The sequence below is a fragment of the Nerophis lumbriciformis genome, linkage group LG26 (assembly GCF_033978685.3).
Source record: "Nerophis lumbriciformis linkage group LG26, RoL_Nlum_v2.1, whole genome shotgun sequence".
NCBI classification, from domain to species: Eukaryota; Metazoa; Chordata; class Actinopteri; order Syngnathiformes; family Syngnathidae; genus Nerophis; species Nerophis lumbriciformis.
Window position 1 is genome coordinate 19602501 of NC_084573.2, and position 20958 is coordinate 19623458.

Consider the following 20958-nt stretch of genomic DNA (forward strand, 5'->3'; position numbering starts at 1 on the left):
ATCAGGGTCTCCTTCCAAGATGATGGAAATTACACACCCCTGAAAATATGCATATATTGTTAGAATAATGCATCAAGTAGCATTATCGTGCTGCTGTCATATACTCTAGTCCAGTGTTTTTCAACCACACTAGTGAGATATTGTCTAGTGTGCCATGGGAGATTATGTAATTTCACCTAATATTTTTTGCAAACCAGTATTTATAACCCGCAAATGTGCCGTTGTCGAGTGTCTGTACTGTCTAGAGCTCGGCAGAGTAACCGTGTAATACTCTTCCGTATCAGTAGGTGGCAGCAGGAAGCTAATTGCTTTGTAGATGTCGGAAACAGTGGGAGGCAGTGTGCAGGTAAAAAGTTATCTAATGCTTAAACCAAAAATAAACAAAAGGCGAGTGCCCCTAAGAAAAGGCATTTACGCTTAGGGAAGGCTATGCAAAACGAAGCTAAAACTGAACTGGCTGCAAAGTAAACAAAAACAGAAATGCTGGACGACAGCAAAGACTTACTGTGGAGCAGAGACGGCGTCCACAATGTACATCCAAACATCAATCAATCAATCAATCAATGTTTATTTGTATAGCCCTAAATCACAAGTGTCTCAAAGGGCTGCACAAGCCACAACGACATCCTCGGTACAGAGCCCACACATGACATGACAATCAACAATGTCCCCACAAAGAAGGATAAAAACAACTGAAATATTCTTGATTGCTAAAACAAAGTAGATGCGGGAAATATCGCTCAAAGGAAGACATGAAACTGCTACAGGAAAATACCAAATAAAGAGAAAAAGCCACCAAAATAGGAGCGCAAGACAAGAATTAAAACACTACACACAGGAAAACGGCAAAAAACTCCAAATAAGTCAGGACGTGATGTGACACGAGACAAGAGCTATCGTGATGCATGGTTGGTTATTGTTTGAAGTCATATCCAACAATTGCGACAACGACTTTTTATTGTCAATATCGGCTGCTGAGTTTAATTTTTTTATGATTTCTGCTGGTGGTGTGCCTCCGGATTTTGTCAACGCAAAAATGTGCCTTGGCTCAAAAAAGTGTACCGTGGGATATTATTTGGTGCGCTATGGGAGATTATGTAATTTCACCTAATTTGGTTAAAAATATTTTTTGAAAACCAGTAATTATAATCCGCAAATAATGTGCCGTTGTTGAGTGTCGGTGCTGTCTAGAGCTCGGCAGAGTAACCGCGTAATACTCTTCCATATCAGTAGGTGGAAGCCCGTAGCTAATTGTTTGTAGATGTCGGGAACGACGACGATGGTTTGCAGGTAAAAAAGGTGTCTAATGCTTAAACCAAAAATAAACAAAAGGCAAGTGCTCCTAAGAAAAGGCATTGAAGCTTAGGGATGGCTATGCAAAATAAAGCAAAAACTGAACTGGCTGCAAAGTAAATGAAAACAGAATGCTGGACGACAGCAAAGACTTACTGTGGAGCAGAGACGGCGTCCACAATGTACATCCGAACATGACATGACAATCAACAATGTCCCCACAAAGAAGGATAAAAACAACTGAAATATTCTTGATTGCTAAAACAAAGCAGGTGTGGGGAATAGCGGTCAAGGAAGACATGAAACTGCCACAGGAAAATAGCAAATAAAGAGAAAAAGCCACCAAAGTAGGAGCACAAGACAAGAACTAAAACACTACACATAGGAAAACAGCAAAAAACTCCAAATAAGTCAGTGCATGATGTGACAGGTGGTTTGAGACAAGAGCTATATTGATGCATGCTTGGTTATGGTTTAAAATCATATCCAACAATTGCGACAACGACTTTTTACTGTCAACTGAGTTTCGTTTTTTTAAAGATTTCTGCTGGTGTTGTGCTGCCGCATTTTTTCAATGAAAAAAATGTGCCTTGGCTCAAAAAACGTTGAAAAATACTGCTCTAGTCCAGTGTTTTTCAACCACACTAGTGTACCGTGAAATAGTGTTTGGTGTGCCGTGGGAGATTATGTAATTCCACCGTTAATGTCTAACGTTGAATCCACGTTGTTGGTTGGGAAATGACCAAATTTCAATGGTCAAATCAACGTCACAACCTGACATTGAAAAAAAGTTATCAAAAAGCATGTTGTTTCCACATTGTATTTTATGTTGTAGAATATTGGTTGGAAAAATGACCAAAATTCAACGGTCAAATCGTGGCGGTCCACTGTAGAATTATGTGGCATCCCACATTAAAGTTATTGGACGGGCCACTTCAATTTAAGTGGCCCGTCCACAATAAAGTAATATGACGGACTACATAAGTTGATATGGTTGGCCACTATAAAATGAAGTGGCGGGCCACGTTGGAATTATATGACGGGGCAAATCAAAATGTAGTGACAGACCACATTAAATGAGGTGTCGGGCCAGATTGGGCCCCCGGGCCTTGAATTTGACTCATTGGTACGCCAAAAAAATCAATTGATTAAAGCGCAGTGTTTTTTTTTCCTACATTGAAACACAGTGTTACTGTTCAAACTGTGTGTGATGTTACAGTGGCCAAAAAATGTAAATACACTTGTTAAATAAAACATCTGTGTTGTTTTTAATGAATACTTAGGCCTACTCCGCTACTCTATTTTCATGTTGGCCATTACGGTGGTACTTGGAGAGCCACATTTTTTTCTGAAATGGTACTAGTTTAGGAGCTACTGCACTCGAGCATTACATTAGGCATTAATAGAACATTTGCATTTGTGCAAGACTGCATCGTATTAACCTCCTAGTTCAGGGGTCGGCAACCCAAAATGTTGAAAGAGCCATATTGGATCAAAAATACAAAAAAAAAAAATCTGTCTGGAGCCGCAAAAAATTAAAAGTCTTATATAAGTGTTATAATGAAGGCAACACATGATGTAAGTGTCTATATTAGCTATACTAGCCTACTATCAAAGGCTGACGCAGATCTTCGTTGACAGGAAATGTTGTATTTTAATTTTTATTCTACACATTTTTGCAACATTGGAAAATATTAGTAAAATGGAGGCTTCTCACAGGATGGCTCAGAATGGCCAAAAGTATAGATGTGTGTGTCCAAGTTTAAGGAATAGGCCGGCTGTCTTCTTCTAATGGATTTATTACAATCTTTGCAAGCTGGGTAACGTTTGCTGTGGTCTGGAACAACATGGCACACAAACAACTATGACAAATTTAGCCAATATTACATACAGATAATGTGTCATGAGACATGCAAATATAAATTAAATACACAGAGGACATTTTACTTTTTAAATTTATCTCAATTATGTACACTGCTGCTGGAATTGTAATTTTCCTGAGGGAACTCTCCTGAAGGAATCAATAAAGTACTATCTATCTATCCATCTATTCATCCATCCATCCATCCATCCATCCATCCGTCCGTCCATAGGAAATTAAATGAGCTCAAATATACCTACAAACGAGGCATAATGATGCAATATATACATACAGCTAGCCTAATTAGCATGTTAGCATCAATTAGCTTGCAATCATTGATTGACCAAATATGCCTGATAAGCACTCCAGCAAATCAATAAAATAAATAATGCTCACCGTTGTGCATTCACGCACAGCACAAAACGTTTGGTGGACAAAATGAGACAGAGAAGGAGAGGCATAAAACACGTCTTTCTGTGGCAGCGTCGGAGAAAGTAGTACATGTAGACAAACTACGACGAGTTCAAGGATCGCTGAAATTAGTAGGACAAAACGGTGCTTGCAAATCCTCTCATCAGTGACGCATGTTTAACATAAACAGCGGGATTTCTAACAATTAGGAAGGTTTGTGTCGTGTTTGTCCTCCTACAGAAAATATATTAAAACAAATCTTTTTCCATTTTCACACATCTCTGAAAGAGGTCCAGGTAGCCACTAGGGCGGCGCTATGCGGGTTGCCGACCCTCGTATGATGCAATGCATTCTAAAAAGGTAACAATAACCCTAGTGTCAGTATCTTTCAACCGTGCCTAATGTTGTGGCCGGCGATGACGTGAGCGCAGAGCTTCTTTGTTCCTCTCCTCTGCGAGCCATGTGCATGACAGTCCTCACAGCCTGGAGTTAGGGAATAAAAAAATGGCGAGAGAGAGAGACGTTGTAACCGGTTTGTCTGGAAACACAGCAGCCTATTTAGTGCCGCAACGACGCCCGTTTGGGACGTCATAATCCTTAAATGAGACGAGGGCGAGAATGTAAACAAGAATACAGCATAGGACGGCAAAGAGGTCATTAAAGTACAGTTTTATGTACATATGTACACATGTTTACAGTTTGGTATGTAAACCTTGACAGGGAACTGCCGGTCTCTTTTTGTCAGGTAAGCATGGGGGTGCGGGGTAGGGATTATTGCATAACTGGGCTGCGGGGAACCTTTCAATGTAAAGCTGCTTTTAAAGGCACGGATCTGCCGGCCCCGCCCCTTTTTAAAGTCATAAGCAAAAACGAGGCACAGAAGGTCGGGGGGTGATTAACACCCCGTCCAGCCTGGGGGAGCATTCCCAGGGGCAGTGTGGGCTTCTCAGGTTGTGCTATGTGATCTGGCAATGACTGATGTTTATGTGTGTGTGTGTGTGCGTGTGCGTGTGCGTGTGCGTGTGCGTGTGCGTGTGTGTGTGTGTGTGTGTGTGTGTGTGTGTGTGTGTGTGGCGCCACTGAGTCAAAGCCAGGTTCACTGTCACTCCTGGAATTTCGGGCATGGGGGGGGTTTAGTGTTGCGCGTGATCTGCCCGTAAATCTTGGCAGTCTTTTTTGTTGTTGTTGTTATGACATCATCACTGATAAGTGAAGACGAATCCCATGTTCTACTATTTTTTTTTTTCAAAAGTGTTAGCGCTTACGCAATAGCGTGTTGGTAGCGCGTGGCCCCCAAAAATGCCGTAGCTTTAATGCTATTGAACCCAGACAGAGTGGGGCTCCAAGAAGCAACTAGCTAGTGAGCAGCATAACAAGAAAAGTTGTGGTTGATTTTCACCAAACTTTCAGGAAACGTCCGAAATGGGATAAAAAAACAACAACAAGAGTTTGGGCCTGATCCGGTTATTTTCCACTACATAACTTATGTTTATGTTTCTGTGTGTGTGTGTGTGTGTGTGTGTGTGTGTGTGTGTGTGTGTGTGTGTGTGTGTGTGTGTGTGTGTGTGTGTGTGTGTGTGTGTGTGTGTGTGTGTGTGTGTGTGTGTGTGTGTGTGTGTGTGTGCTAGTGGCTCCGCCTCCACCCACAGAGACAAAGAGAGTGGATGACTGATAAGAGGGTTCATTCTGTTTTTTTTTTGTTAGTTTGTTTGTTTTTTTAAAAGATAGCTCGAAAAGTTATGGGCGGAATTTCACCAAACTTTCACATTTACGTTACGAGCCTTAACTTCTCTGTGTGTGTATATGCTAGCAGCCCCACCTCCCACCGCAGAGACAAAGAAAATGGACGATTGACAAGAGGGTTTGCTCGTTTTCTTTCTATAGATAGCTCAAAAAGTTAAGGACGGATTTTAATCAAACTTTTACGTTATGTTACAAGTGTTAACTTCTGTGTGTGTGTATATGCTAGCATCCCCGCCTCCTCCCGCAGAGACAGAGAGTCGATGATTGACAAGAGGGTTCACTCGTTTTCTTTCTATAAATAGCTCAAAAAGTTAAGGGCGGATTTTAATCAAAGTTTTACATTATGTTGCAAGTGTTAACTTCTGTGTGCGTGTGTATATACATCATCCTCGCCTCCCAACGCAGAGATAAAGAGAGTGGATGATTGAAAAGAGGGTTCACTCGTTTTCTTTCTATAGATAGCTCAAAAAGTTAAGGGCGTATTTTAATCAAAGTTTTACATTATGTTACGTTATGTTAACTTGTGTGTGTATATACATCATCCCTTCCTCCCAAAGCAGAGATAAAGAGAGTGGATGATTGAAAAGAGGGTTCACTCGTTTTCTTTCTATAGATAGTTCAAAAAGTTAAGGGCGGATTTTAATCAAACTTTTACGTTATGTTACAAGTGTTAACTTGTGTGTGTATATACATCATCCTCGCCTCCCAACGCAGAGATAAAGAGAGTGGATGATTGACCAGAGGGTTCACTTGTTTTCTTTCTATAGATCGCTCAAAAAGTTAAGGGCGGATTTTAATCAAACTTTTACGTTATGTTACAAGTGTTAATGTCTGTGTGTGTGTGTGAGTGTGTGTGTATATGCTAGCATCCCTGCCTCCCACCGCAGAGACAAAGAGAGTGGATGATTCACAAGACGGTTCACAAGTTTTCTTTCTATAGATAGCTCAAAAAGTTAAGGGCAGATTTTAATCAAACCTTTACGTTATGTTACAAGTGTTAACTTCTGTGTGTGTGTGTGTATGCTAGCATCCTTGCCTCCTCCCGCAGAGACAAAAAAGGCGATGATTGACCAGAGGGTTCACTTGTTTTCTTTCTATAGATCGCTCAAAAAGTTAAGGGCGGATTTTAATCAAAAATGTTTACGTTATGTTGCAAGTGTTAATGTCTGTGTGTGTGTGTGTGTGTGTGTGTGTGTGTGTGTGTGTGTGTGTGTGTGTGTGTGTGTATATGCTAGCATCCCCGCCTCCCACCGCAGAGACAAAGAGAGTGGATGATTCACAAGAGGGTTCACACGTTTTCTTTCTATACATAGCTCAAAAAGTTAAGGGCAGATTTTAATCAAACCTTTACGTTATGTTACAAGTGTTAACTTCTGTGTGCGTGTGTATATGCTAGCATCCTTGCCTCCCACCGCAGAGACAAAGAGAGCTGATGATTGACTAGAGGGTTCACTTGTTTTCTTTCTATAGATAGCTCAAAAAGTTAAGGGCAGATTTTAATCAAACTTTTACGTTATGTTACAAGTGTTAATGTCTGTGTGTGTGTGTGTATATGCTAGCATCCCCGCCTTCCACCGCAGAGACAAAGAGAGTGGATGATTCACAAGAGGGTTCACACGTTTTCTTTCTATAGATAGCTCAAAAAGTTAAGGGCAGATTTTAATCAAACTTTTACGTTATGTTACAAGTGTTAACTTCTGTGTGTGTGTGTGTGTATATGCTAGCATCCTCGCCTCCTCCCGCAGAGACAATAAAGGCGATGATTGACCAGAGGGTTCACTTGTTTTCTTTCTATAGATAGCTCAAAAAGTTAAGGGCGGATTTTAATCAAACTTTTACGTTATGTTACAAGTGTTAACGTTTGTGTGTGTGTGTGTGTGTGTGTGTGTGTGTGTGTGTGTGTGTGTGTGTGTGTGTGTGTGTGTGTGTGTGTGTGTGTGTGTGTGTGTGTGTGTGTGTGTGTGTGTGTGTGTGTGTGTGTGTGTGTGTGTGTGTGTGTGTGTGTGTGTGTGTGTGTGCGTGTGTGTGCGCGTGTGCGCGCGTGTGCGCGCGTGTGCGTGCGTGTGTGTGCGTGTGTGTGTGTGCTAGCATACCCGCATCCTTCCGCATGGGCAACATAATAAATCCCCTGCATCACATTGTTTTGATTGTTGTCCGTCAACGTTAGCAGCGCCAGCGCAGCTTTTGAACCACAGCGTTAACGACACGTTTTTACAGCATGCTAGGTCAGCCTCTTTGCCGAGGAAATGATGACACTGACTTGTCTGTAGCCGACTGGCAAATAGTTGGCCAAACTCCAGGATTTGTTTTAAGACATGTAGCGAAGCCTTTTTTCTTTCTTTCTTTCTTTCTTTCTTTATACACAGTTTGGGAAGTGGGGAACAATTTCTCACACACGTAAAGAACTTTCGGAGCACAAGTTACGATCCTTTGACTCATTTCACCCTTGAAGACTGTAAAGTTTGACTGTGGTTGGTGCACATGCAGCCTTTTTGATGTCGTTTGTTAAGCAAATCCCGCTTGGTTTCTCTCCCAGGTTCCACCTTACGTCACTCCGCTCCATATCTCTGTCCGTTGAGCATTAACCCCTGCAAAAGTAGGCTATGACAAGCCAGCGCAACACAAAGAAATATTTGACTGCGCCACTTAGTGTATTCTCTGCATATTTAGCTGGTTGCTCATTGCAACACTGTGGGGCTCTTGTCAAGTTTGAAGATTTTGTAAGAAATGTCCAGATAAAATAAATGGTGCCATAAAAGTTCAATAATAAGGTTGCTTGAATCAAATTTAAAAAATGTCTAACGGCAAACCTAGCATGAACAGTTTACACAACACGGGCGTCGTAACAGCATCAAAGTTTGCCTTTAAGGATGATAGATTATGTATTTTTCTACCTTTCTTCTATCTAGGAGAAACTTATGTATTAGTTTTACTTTTGCATCTCATCACATAACTCGAGTGTGTTCAAGGACTCTTGATTATAGTTGAAGAGGCATTTTTAAATTTTTTAGGGCAGTGAAAGGCACCAATAATAACAGTAATAATATTTAATGAATTATTAGGATTTAATTATGGATGCCTTCAAAGGGCCGCTGGTAACAGTGAATATTTATTTATTTATTTATTTGAATTAGGACAATGCATATTCATCAACAAAGAGCAGTGGTTCTTAACCCGGGTTCGATCGAACCCTAGGAGTTCGGTGAGTCGGGCTCAGGGGTTCGGTGGAGGTCAAGACACACCCGACTCATCGTGTATATAAAAACTTCTCCCTATCGGCGTATTACGGATACGGCAACAGCAGAAGTCAGACTGATTTGCAGGTGTGTAATTTGTTGTGAGTTTATGCACTGTGTTGGTTTTGTTGTTTGAACAAGGTGATGTTCATGCACGGTTCATTTTGTGCACCAGTAAAAAACATGGTAACACTTTAGTATGGTGAACATATTCACCATTAATTAATTGCTTATTAACATGCAAATTAGTAACATATTGGCTCTTAACTAGTCATTATTAAGTACTTATTAATGCCTTATTCGGCATGGCCTTATTATAACCCTAACCCTCTAACCCTGGCTCTAACCCTAACCAAATAACTCTAAATTAAGTCTTTGTTACTTAGAATATGTTCCCCTATTGTCCAAAAAACTCTAAATTAAGTCTTTGTTACTTAGAATATATTCCCCTAGTGTCCAAAAAACTCTAAATTAAGTCTTTGTTACTTAGAATATGTTCCCCTAGTGTCCAAACAACTCTAAATTGAGTCTTTGTTACTTAGAATATGTTCCCCTAGTGTCAAAAAAACTCTAAATTGAGTCTTTGTTACTTAGAATATGTTCCCCTAGTGTCCAAAAAATCTCTAAATTAAGTCTTTGTTACTTAGAATATGTTCCCCTAGTGTCCAAAAAAATCTAAATCGAGTCTTTGTTACTTAGAATATGTTCCCCTAGTGTCCAAAACTCTAAATTGAGTCTTTGTTACTTAGAATATGTTCCCCTAGTCTCCAAAAAACTCTAAATTGAGTCTTTGTTACGGTACTTAGAATATGTTCCCCTAGTGTCCAAAAAACTCTAAATTAAGTCTTTGTTACTTAGAATATGTTCCCCTAGTGTCCAAAAAACTCTAAATTAAGTCTTTGTTACTTAGAATATGTTCTCCATACTAAAGTGTTACCAAAAACATATAACTAAAAACTATTAAAAAAAAAAACATTTTATTTTTCACTAAAGAAGGGTTCGGTGAATGCGCTTATGAAACTGGTGGGGTTCGGTACCTCCAACAAGGTTAAGAACCACTGACATAGAGCAACAATGTAAATATGCCGGAGTTAGCACAACAGCTCATTTTCCTCCGTTGTCCTAAGGCAGGTTAATACAGTAAACATTCAACAGGTCATGATACAAAAGAATACATAAATCAATATACAAACGTATAAAAGCCTTTTTACACAATTTGCTTGAGAAACTTTTTTTGAATATTGTACTTTTTACGAACAGATTGATGGATAACTTCCTCTGAAATCGTAGCTCAAGGTGACACGGAGAAGTTTTTAAAAATGGATAACCCAGAAAACTGCTTATCACATTTTTTTTGCATGGCCAGATATAAAAGTGGAGACCATAAGAAATTTCATGCAGTGATTTTTTCCTGTCAAAATCAAAAGAAAACAACACATTCATACAGAAGAGCTTTATTGCCAGCCTAGTGCATGGAATTCTATTGTAGGCCGTATCAATTATATTGCAAGCCCATTAAATGACGTCGTGGGCCACAATAAATGATTTGCTGGGCCAATTAAATGATGTGGCAGGCCACATTAAATATATGGGGGCCACTTAAATAATGTGGCGGGCCACTTAAATGATATTGCGGGCAAATTAAATGTTGTGGCGGGCGAATTAAATATTGTCGCGGGTGGATTCAATGGTGTAGCAGGCCGTTTAAATTATATGGCGGCCCAGGCCACCTAAATGAAATTGCGGGCCAATTAAATGATATGGAGGGCCACGGAGATAATGTGATGGGCCACTTAAATTATATTGCGGGCAAATGAAATGATGTGGCGGGCCACGTAAATTATATTGCGGGCAAATTAAATTATGTGGCGGGCCACTTAAATGATGACGCGGGTCACGTTAAATGATATTGCGGGCCAATTAAATGATGTGTTAAGCCACTTAAATGATGTGGCGGGCCACTTTAAATGATGTAGCGGACCAATTAAATGATGTGGCGGGCCATTTAAATGATGTAGCAGACCAATTAAATGATGTGGCGGGCCACTTAAAATATATTGCGGGTCTTGTTAAAAGTAATTGCGGGCCAATTAAATGATGTGTTAAGCCACTTAAATGATGTAGCGGACCAATTAAATGATGTGGCGGGCTACATTAAATGATGTAGCAGGCCAATTAAATGATGTGGCGGGCCACTTTAAATGATGTAGCGAACCAATTAAATGACGTAGCGAGCCACTTTAAATGATGTAGCGGACCAATTAAATGATGTGGCGGGCCACTTTAAATTTTATGGCGTGCCAGGTTGGGCCTCGAGTTTGACACCTGTGCACTAAAGGGAAACTTGACAGATTTCATATTTTGCATTTAAGTGAATAGTGACAGGTTATATGATTATTTAAAAGCATATTCTTGCCACGTTTGTATTGAATTTGTTGGCACATTTTTGTGAAAAAAAACACAACTTAAAAAAATATATTTAGAGGGGTTCACTTAGGTTTGTTATGTGCACCGCCCCTGCTTATTGCGACAGTCTGGTCTTGGATAGGATTGGTGTTCTTCACATAAGTAAACACTGGAGACCCTTGCTGTCCTCCATTGTTGTTGTTTGTTAGCATGTCTCTCGGAGGGGGGGGGGGTGTAGTCATTAGCGCTACTTTATTGCGGGAGACCGCAAAATCGAGCAAAGCCCCGAGTGGTCCTCAAATTGTTAAGTTACTTTTCATAGTAACAAACAAGCATGGCAGATGTTAAATGTTAGAATGTTGGCAAATGCTTTTACATGACTTAAAACCCGCTTTTTAATGGCCTTTAAATGAGCTTTTATTTTGTTTATTCTATTTTATTGATTTGTCTTGACTCATTTTGGTGTTTTGATTTTTTGATTGATTTCAATATTTTATCCATTGTTATTTAAATGCTTTCAATGGAATAACATTTTATTGTGTTTGTATGTGCAGCACTCCAGAACCACTTTGTTTGCTAATAGTGCTTTTATAAATCAAGTGGATTTGGATGTTTTGACCCTGCCACTGACTGCATTCCAGGCTTGGATAAGTCATCTTTTTTTTTTTATAGCACCGCTGTTTTTTTTTTTCTTTTTGTTTTTTTCTTCTATTCCCCCCAAGTGGAGTTCTGTCCGAGAGGGGCAGATCCAGTCTGGATCTGCTGAAATGTGTGCTAAGAGAGAAGCGCGAAGGGGGTGGATCGGTGGATCTCAAAATAGCACTTGTAAACGCGCCTGAAACACTCTGTGTGTTTGTGTGAAAGTGTGTGTGTCTTTAATCAGAAGATTAGCTGCACCTGTGTGTATTTATGTACGTGTGTGTGTGTGTGTGTGTGTGTGTGTGTGTGTGTGTGTGTGTGTGTGTGTGTGTGTGTGTGTGTGTGTGTGTGTGTGTGTGTGTGTGTGAGAAAGTATTCCTGGCTGAGGTGAACTTTGTGATCTGGTGTTACTGAACCTCGCTGTAACTGGCTGCCTTTTCCCAGCAGCTGCCCATCACAGGCCAAGACCGAGTTATGTCACAACCACACACACTCACACACACACTCTTCTATTCTCCAAGTCAACTTTACGAGGCTCTAACGGCGCTATGCGCCCACATTAGGACGACACGCCGCACCCCCTCGCTTTCCAACAACTTCGACAGCTGAGCGTCCTCCGCGTGTTTTCAACCTTGGCATAGTTCCCCGTGCAGGCGGACATGTACGGACGCATACGCCGCGCTCGTCTGGTCATGTTCAGACTTATCACCAAAGGTTTCATGACTTTAACCCTTCAGGGTTCACGGCCAAGGGAGGATGTCACGTTGCAAAGACCATGGAGACATAATCATTTCTATAGACGTCGTGTTGGACAGCAGTCATTTGGACGGTTATTTGAATGGCTTCGCAATTGGAACTTGGACCACTCATTGGCAGATCCTTTAATCTTGCTAGCTTGAAACTGAACTTGACCGAGGCGTTCCTCATGGCTCCCCTTTAAGTGCTCTCATTTTTTTACATTTGTTTTCATAAAGTGATATATGTAACTAAGGTGTTGCTGTGGCTTGTTTTCCTCGGATGCTGTCAGTAGTCATCTGTTCGACTTTTTAGTTATGCTAGTAAGAGTATGGGCGGAATGGCGTAGACCAGGGGTCCCCAAACTGTTTGACCCGGGGGCCGCATTGGGTTAAAACAATTTGGGCTGTATATGTATACATAGACAAAAGTATTTGGCCACCTGCCATTACTCACATATGAACTTGAATGCCATCCCATGGAATTGTCCAAAATGTTTTGGTATCCTGAAGCAGAGGTTGCTGAGGTAGTTAAAAAGCTCCTCGGTGGCAAGGCCCCGTGGGTGGATGAGATCCGCCCGGAGTTCCTTAAGGCTCTGGATGCTGTGGGGCTGTCTTGGTTGACAAGACTCTGCAGCATCGTGTGGACATAAATGATAAATGATAAATGGGTTGTACTTGTATAGCGCTTTTCTACCTTCAAGGTACTCAAAGCGCTTTGACACTACTTCCACATTTACCCATTCACACACACATTCACACACTGATGGAGGGAGCTGCCATGCAAGGCGCTAACCAGCACCCATCAGGAGCAAGGGTGAAGTGTCTTGCTCAGGACACAACGGACATGACGAGGTTGGTACTAGGTGGGGATTGAACCAGGGACCCTCGGGTTGCGCACGGCTACTCTCCCACTGCGCCACGCCGTCCCATCGGGGGCGGTACCTCTGGATTGGCAGACCGGGGTGGTGGTTCCTCTCTTTAAGAAGGGGAACCGAGGGGTGTGTTCCAACTATCGTGGGATCACACTCCTCAGCCTTCCCGGTAAGGTCTATTCAGGTGTACTGGAGAGGAGGCTACGCCGGATAGTCGAACCTCGGATTCAGGAGGAACAGTGTGGTTTTCGTCCTGGTCGTGGAACTGTGGACCAGCTCTATACTCTCGGCAGGGTCCTTGAGGGTGCATGGGAGTTTGCCCAACCAGTCTACATGTGCTTTGTGTTCATAACTTTTATGGACAGAATTTCTAGGTGCAGTCAAGGCGTTGAGGGGATCCGGATTGGTGGCTGCAGGATTAGGTCTCTGCTTTTTGCAGATGATGTGGTCCTGATGGCTTCATCTGGCCAGGATCTTCAGCTCTCACTGGATCGGTTCGCAGCCGAGTGTGAAGCGACTGGGATGGGAATCAGCACCTCCAAGTCCGAGTCCATGGTTCTCGCCCGGCAAAGGGTGGAGTGCCATCTCCGGGTTGGGTAGGAGACCCTGCCCCAAGTGGAGGAGTTCAAGTACCTAGGAGTCTTGTTCACGAGTGAGGGAAAAGTGGATCGTGAGGTCGACAGGCGGATCAGTGCGGCATCTTCAGTAATGCGGACGCTGTATCGATCCGTTGTGGTGAAGAAGGAGCTGAGCCGGAAGACAAAGCTCTCAATTTACCGGTCAATCTACGTTCCCATCCTCACCTATGGTCATGAGCTTTGGGTTATGACCAAAAGGACAAGATCACGGGTACAGGCGGCCGAAATGAGTTTCCTCCGCCGGGTGGCAGGGCTCTCCCTTAGAGATAGGGTGAGAAGCTCTGCCATCCGGGGGGAGCTCACAGTAAAGCCACTGCTCCTCCACATCGAGAGGAGCCAGATGAGGTGGTTCGGGCATCTGGTCAGGAACGACTCCCTCGGGAGGTGTTTAGGGCACGTCCAACCGGTAGGAGGCCACGGGGAAGACCCAGGACACGTTGGGAAGACTATGTCTCCCGGCTGGCCTGGGAACGCCTCGGGATCCCCCGGGAAGAGCTGGACGAAGTGGCTTGGGAGAGGAAAGTCTGGGCTTCCCTGCTTAGGCTGCTGCCCCCGCGACCCGACCTCGAATAAGCGGAAGAAGATGGATGGATGGATGGATCCTGAAGCATTCAAAGTTCCTTTCACTGGAACTAAGGGGCCAAGCCCAACTCCTGAAAAACAACCTCACACCATAATTCCTCCTCCACCAAATTTCACACTCGGCACAATGCATTCCGAAATGTACCGTTCTCCTGGCAACCTCCAAACCCAGACTCGTTCATCAGATTGCCAGATGGAAAAGCGTGACTCATCAATCCAGAGAATACGTCGCGTGACTCATCAATCCAGAGAAGACGTCTCCACTGCTCTAAAGTCCAGTGGTGACGTGCTTTACACGACTGCATCCGACTAGGGCTGCAACTAACGATTAATTGGATAATCAATTAATCTGTCGATTATTACTTCGATTAATCGATTAATAATCGGATAAAAGACACAAACTACATTTCTATCCTTTCCAGTATTTAATTGAAAAAAAACAGCATACTGGCACCATACTTATTTTGATTATTGTTTCTCAGCTGTTTGTACATGTTGCAGTTTATAAATAAAGGTTTATAAAAAAAAAAAAAATTGCCTCTGCGCTTAGCATAGATCCAACGAATCGATGACTAAATTAATCGCCAACTATTTTTATAATCGATTTTAATCGATTAGTTGTTACAGCCCTACATCCGACGCTTTGCATTGGACTTGGTGATGTATGGCTTAGATGCAGCTGCTCGGCCATGGAAACCCATTCCATGAAGCTCTCTGCGTACTGTACGTGGGCTAATTGGAAGGTCACATGAAGTTTGGAGCTCTGTAGCAACTTTGCAGAACGTCTTTGCACTATGCGCTTCAGCCTCTGCTGACCCCTCTCTGTCAGTTTACGTGACCTACCACTTGGTGGCTGGTTTGCTGTTGTTCCCAAACTCTTCACTTTTCTTACAATAAAGTTGACTTTGGAATATTTAGGAGAGAGGAAATTTCACGACTGGATTTGTTGCGCAGTGCCACGCTGTCAATCACTGAGAGCAGCACATTCTTTCACAAATGTTTGTAGAAACAGTCTCCATGCCCTGTTTCGCAGGTTTCCCTGCTCTTCAGGGGATTTATTAAATTTTTTAATATTTTTTGTAAAATCCCCTGAAGAGCAGGGAAACCTGCGAAACAGGCTTGTAGGGATGAAATAGCCTCTGTTTTTTCCTGACCTAACGTGTGTATATATGTGTGTGTGTGTGTGTGTGTGTGTGTGTGTGTGTGTGTGTGTGTGTGTGTGTGTGTGTGTGTGTGTGTGTGTGTGTGTGTGTGTGTGTGTGTGTGTGTGTGTGTGTGTGTGTGTGTGTGTGTGTGTGTATATATATATATACACACACATATACATATATATATATACACACACACACACACACACACACATATATATATATATATATATATATATATATATATATATATATATATATATATATATATATATATATATATATATATGTGTGTATATATGTATATGTGTGTGTATATATATATATGTATGTATATATATATATATATATATACATATATTCCTCGCTCGCCAGACACTGCGGCGCGAGCGCGATGATGTCACGTTATTGATGGGAAAATGCGTTTTTAGACAATATGAGCGTCAAGGAGACGGATTTTGGACGTTGGCGGGCCGGATCTGGCCGTAGTTTGGGGACCCCTGGCCTAAACTCTGAATCCTGATCTGTTATTGGGCATGTAAATGATAATCGAACCATTTTAAAATGAGTTACAAAGCCTTCTAATTTAGTTACGGACATATGCCAGGGTTTCCCCTTAATGTCATTGAATATGGCGCGCCACCACGGCATTTTCATAACCGCCACACCTTGAAAATAAAGGTTTTTGTTTTACTTGAAAACAAATTAAAGTAATATAAAATATATTGTAGCCCTCAGAAGAAATCACACAAAGCCCGACGCAATTTTTAACTTTTATTTCCAATCTTATGATAACAAACGGCACAATTCCAACAGGTTGTACCTCTCGTGCAAACACTTTCGTCTCCGTGCTTCCTCGGACACACAACAACACTTCCTCATTCTCCACCAATCACCTTTCAGGCACGGACAGCGTGTTTGCAAACATGGGAAAAACTGGCACAAAATCCAAGCCACACGAACATAAAATATTAACACCGACTGGTTGTTACAGTATGAATTGATATTGATATAAATAGCCAGTTATTTTCACCTTATTGACCCGACCGCCGAAAAAATAATTTGATCACCGAAAACCGCGCTGCCGAAACCGGATGTAAACCAAACGCACGCCATTGTCTGGAGCGTTGTCAGCATGTCTGTGATGTGGATGTAACTTTAATATTTCCCAGATATCTACAAAATGTGCAAATATTAAGAGGACAGTCGCGGCTTTTAAGCAGAGAAAGTCCAACTGGAACAACAAGGCATTTTGAATTATAATTATAATCAGACAAAAATGGCGGTGTAACAATTTAAATGAAAAATGTAATCCGTTCGTTTTTGCCCTTAAAGTCCAGGGAATTTTTTCCCCATTTTAATAACAATACCAAAAACAACAAAATATATATTTTTTGTTATTAAAAAATATTGATCTAACCTGTATTGACCTGATACTATGCTACTTGGTATCGTTACTGTCGATATTTGTATCGCTTCGCCCACATTTGTTTACACCCAAAATATCAAGCTTGTTTAGCATGTTTAGCTATTATTTGTATGGAACGTTGTTTCTTTGCCGCCATGGAGGCGAGGATTGCCGACTTAGAAGTTGCTTTGCACTGTGGAGGGACTTTAGCCGCCAGCAAGAATGCTACATTGTATCACAAACACGTTTATTCGCTTGTCGCTGCCAAATTTGCAGACACAAATATCACGATATAACGATAGTATTAAAAGCTCTATTGTTAGCATATAGAATATAATTTATATCGAATGTAGAGGATGCTCTTTCTACGGAATACATAATAAGAGTGAAAGTGAAAGTAGTTTTCTGGACATGTGGCCCCCAAAACAATTAAATTGTTGAATATGCCTGCTCTAAAGCATCTCGGGGGTAGGGGGGACACCTGGAAGGGGGGAAAAAACTGCTTAATTTAAAAGGTCTTGCTTGGATAGTGTGGACACTGTTCCATAGAGGGAGGGACATTAACAAGCTTTTTCTCTGAAAATGGTGTAATACAAGTGCCCTCTGGCTGTGATTCCCAATGGAGTGGTTTGTGAGGGTGTGTGAGGCCAATATGGATGGGGGGGTGGTGGGGTTACTGGGTTATGGGAACCCACCAGCTCCAGGCACCCCTCCAAAGGACTGAATGGTGTCACCCAGCGCAGTCAGCCTGTAGGCTCTGTTCTGGTTCCATTTGCAATCAATGGGCACAGTGGACTTTTATATCACACAACTATGCACCATGTCCCAAAGGATGGGGGTGGGGGGTTCAATCCTATTCTAGCTGACTTTTAGAGCAAATGGGGAGGGGGGTGGGGGATACACACCATTTGCAGATCACCAGTCAATCACAGGACTGATACACAGTGACAGAGAACCATTTAGAACTTTGTCAAAGGGATTGAAAACAGTGTAACGCACTACTTTGTAAACAACTTACTGACACTGAACACTAAAGATGCATACCATGAACGCTGTAGTTAAAGCTGGGGTGTTTACAAAACCCAAAACCAGTGAAGTTGGCACGTTGTGTAAATCGTAAATAAGAACAGAATACAATGATTTGCAAATCCTTTTCAACCTATATTCAATTGAATAGACTGCAAAGACAAGATATTTAAAATGTATTTTTGGCAAATATTAGCTCATTTGGAATTTGATGCCTGCAACGTGTTTCAAAGAAGCTGGCACAAGTGGCTAAAAAGACTGATAAAGTTGAGGAGTGCTCATCAAACACTTACTTGGAACATCCCACAGGTGAACTGGGTAATTGGGAACAGGTGGGTGCCATGATGGGGTATAAAAGCAGCTTCCATGAAATGCTCAGTCATCACAAACAAGGATGGAGCAAGGGTCTCCACTTTGTGAACAAGTGCCTGAGCAAATTGTCGAACAGTTTAAGAAAAACATTCCTCAACGAGCTATTGCAAGGAATTTAGGGATTTCACCATCTACGGTCCGTAATATCATCAAAAGGTTCAGAGAATCTTGAGAAATCACTGCATGGCGTGACTGCATCAAAAAGCGACATCAGTGTGTAAAGGATATCACCACATGGGCTCAGGAACACTTCAGAAAACCACTGTCAGTAACTACAGTTGGTCGCTATATCTGTAAGTGCAACTTAAAACTCTACAATGCAAAGCGAAAGTTATTTATCAACAACACCCGCTGGGCCCGAGCTCATCTAAGATGGACTGATGCAAAGTGGAAAAGTGTTCTGTGGTCTGACGAGCAGGTCACGTTCCCAGACATGTCGAACTATCTGGTGCTCCAGACGACATTCTACACAGCAAAACAGATAAACACTTGAAAAAGCATGGCGGTCTACAACTTTTTTGTGAGTGGCTGGGTCAAGGAAATTGGTATCAAGACTTTCCCGGAACTCTGAAGAAACGTTAATCCTTTTCGTGATTGGAACGGTTCCAACAGCCTAAAACAACGCAAGCATAGGGCATTTTTCTTCGAGAAAGGGAAAATTCCGCCCGGTGAAAACAACCAATTGCATGTTTTTGTCGTCCTGGTCCACGATTACTTTTAAAACTGATTATGCGCAAAAAAAAAAAAAAAAAAAAAAAATATTGCCGGACTTCCCTGCTCTTCCATAGCTTGTGTGTCTTTGTGCTTTTTTACCATTTCTTCAGGCATCTTGAAGAAAACTTCAGTAGAAAAATAAAATAAAACAACTTACCTTCTTTTTCCTCTAGTTTTTGAGTGCTCTTTTTTTCTTCAAATTATTAATCTACTTGTTCATTTACTGTTAATATCTGCCTACTTTCTCTTGTAATATGTTCTATCTAAACTTCTGTTAAAATGCAATAATTGTTTTTCTGTTGTTTGGATACTTTACATTAGTTTTGCATGATACCACAAATTTGGGTATCAATCCGATACCAAGTAGTTACAGGATCATACATTGGTCATATTCATAGTGCTCATGTATACAGGGACATAATTACTGAGTTTATAAACATAATATACATTTTTTATTTTTTTTAAACGAAAAAATAAAGATTTTGTGATACTAAAAAACATTGATGTAATCATAGTAGTATCGACAAGAACTGCTACAGTATGTACTTGGTATCATCACAGTGGATGTCAGGTGTAGATCCACCAATGGCGTTTGTTTACATTTTGACGCCGGTGAGCTACGGTGTGTAGTGAAGCATGTTTAGCTATTCCTCGTCCTGCAGGGATGATCCTTGTAAGAAACTTACTTTTTTCGAGGATTAGTGATTTAGAAGTAGCTAAAACACTGCCGACTGGGGCTGGACTTTAGCCGCTAGCTAGCTAGCCATGTCTTAAAGCACCTCTTCCTGAGGGTGTTTCAGTGTTATAACTTCACCTTTATCGTTAGTTTTCAAGCCAAAATACGTCCGTTGTCCCTTTTCGGTCTACACACTGTGTCTGCTTGTAAGTACTCCGTGTGTGCGTGCGTTGCCAAATATGCTTGTCTGCTCGTAAACCAGAAATGTCATGAAGTGACGACGACGGAGGGTTGGGGGGTGGAAGACCGGTACTTTTTAGAGACGGTAAAGTACCGAATATGATTCATTCGTGGTACCATACCAATACCAATATACCGTACAACCCTAGTTCATGGTAAACAATGTGTTTGAGGAGAGGACAGTAACCAACATTTTAAAGCGCAAGTAGAGGTAGATAAAACTACATGAGAATTTGAATGCCAATGTTTTTTTTAACCCCTAATTAGAGACCCCCAAGGTTATTTGCTTATGTCGAGTCTTTCGGGAACTTTATCAAGTGCATAAGCCTGAAAAACCAAAACACTGCCTACATATTATTAATTGGAATAAAATGTCCCGATGAAAGAGTACAGACTTCCCTCTCGGCCGCGTTCAAAGACGCCTCTCAATTATTCAGCGCGCTCAGGAGGAATTCAGAACGGCGTATTAATTTTTAAGAGCTTTTCTTGGCTAAAGGCGCTCCTTTTCGCAGCGTCTGCCCTCCTTGTACGCTTCCCTTGCCTCATTATTTCCCTGCCTGTGCCCTCATTTGTCTGCATGCAAACTGCTGTGTTGAGCATGAAAAACAATCCTGAGACACCGCTTGTCTTGCTAATTAATCCTCACTATTTTTTTTTATCAGCCATAGACTTCTAGGAATTTTCTTATATTTTTTTTTTTATTGTTTGCTCTAAAGTCGATAGCAGAAAGGTCTCCTTTATCAACAAGTTTCTGAGAAGTACTAAGAATGGGTTTAACTCTTCTTAGTAGCATAACTGTATTTTTCTAGTCTAAAATAAGAATTTTATAAACATATCACAGGCTGACTACATGCTAAATATAGTTGTGGTCAGCCGTTAAGTCATTTGGAGAAGTTTATGGGAAAAACATTGACGCTTGAACGCGTTTACTGCTTGGTTCGTACAAATCGAAGCTA

The 20958-nt window shown here is 41.5% G+C and overlaps 1 protein-coding gene across 2 annotated transcripts in view; it reads left to right on the top strand.

The window, feature by feature from the left end:
- foxo3b (forkhead box O3b) overlaps positions 1-20958 on the top strand; it is a 117424-nt gene that overhangs the window by 1083 nt on the left and 95383 nt on the right. The window lies entirely within an intron of this gene.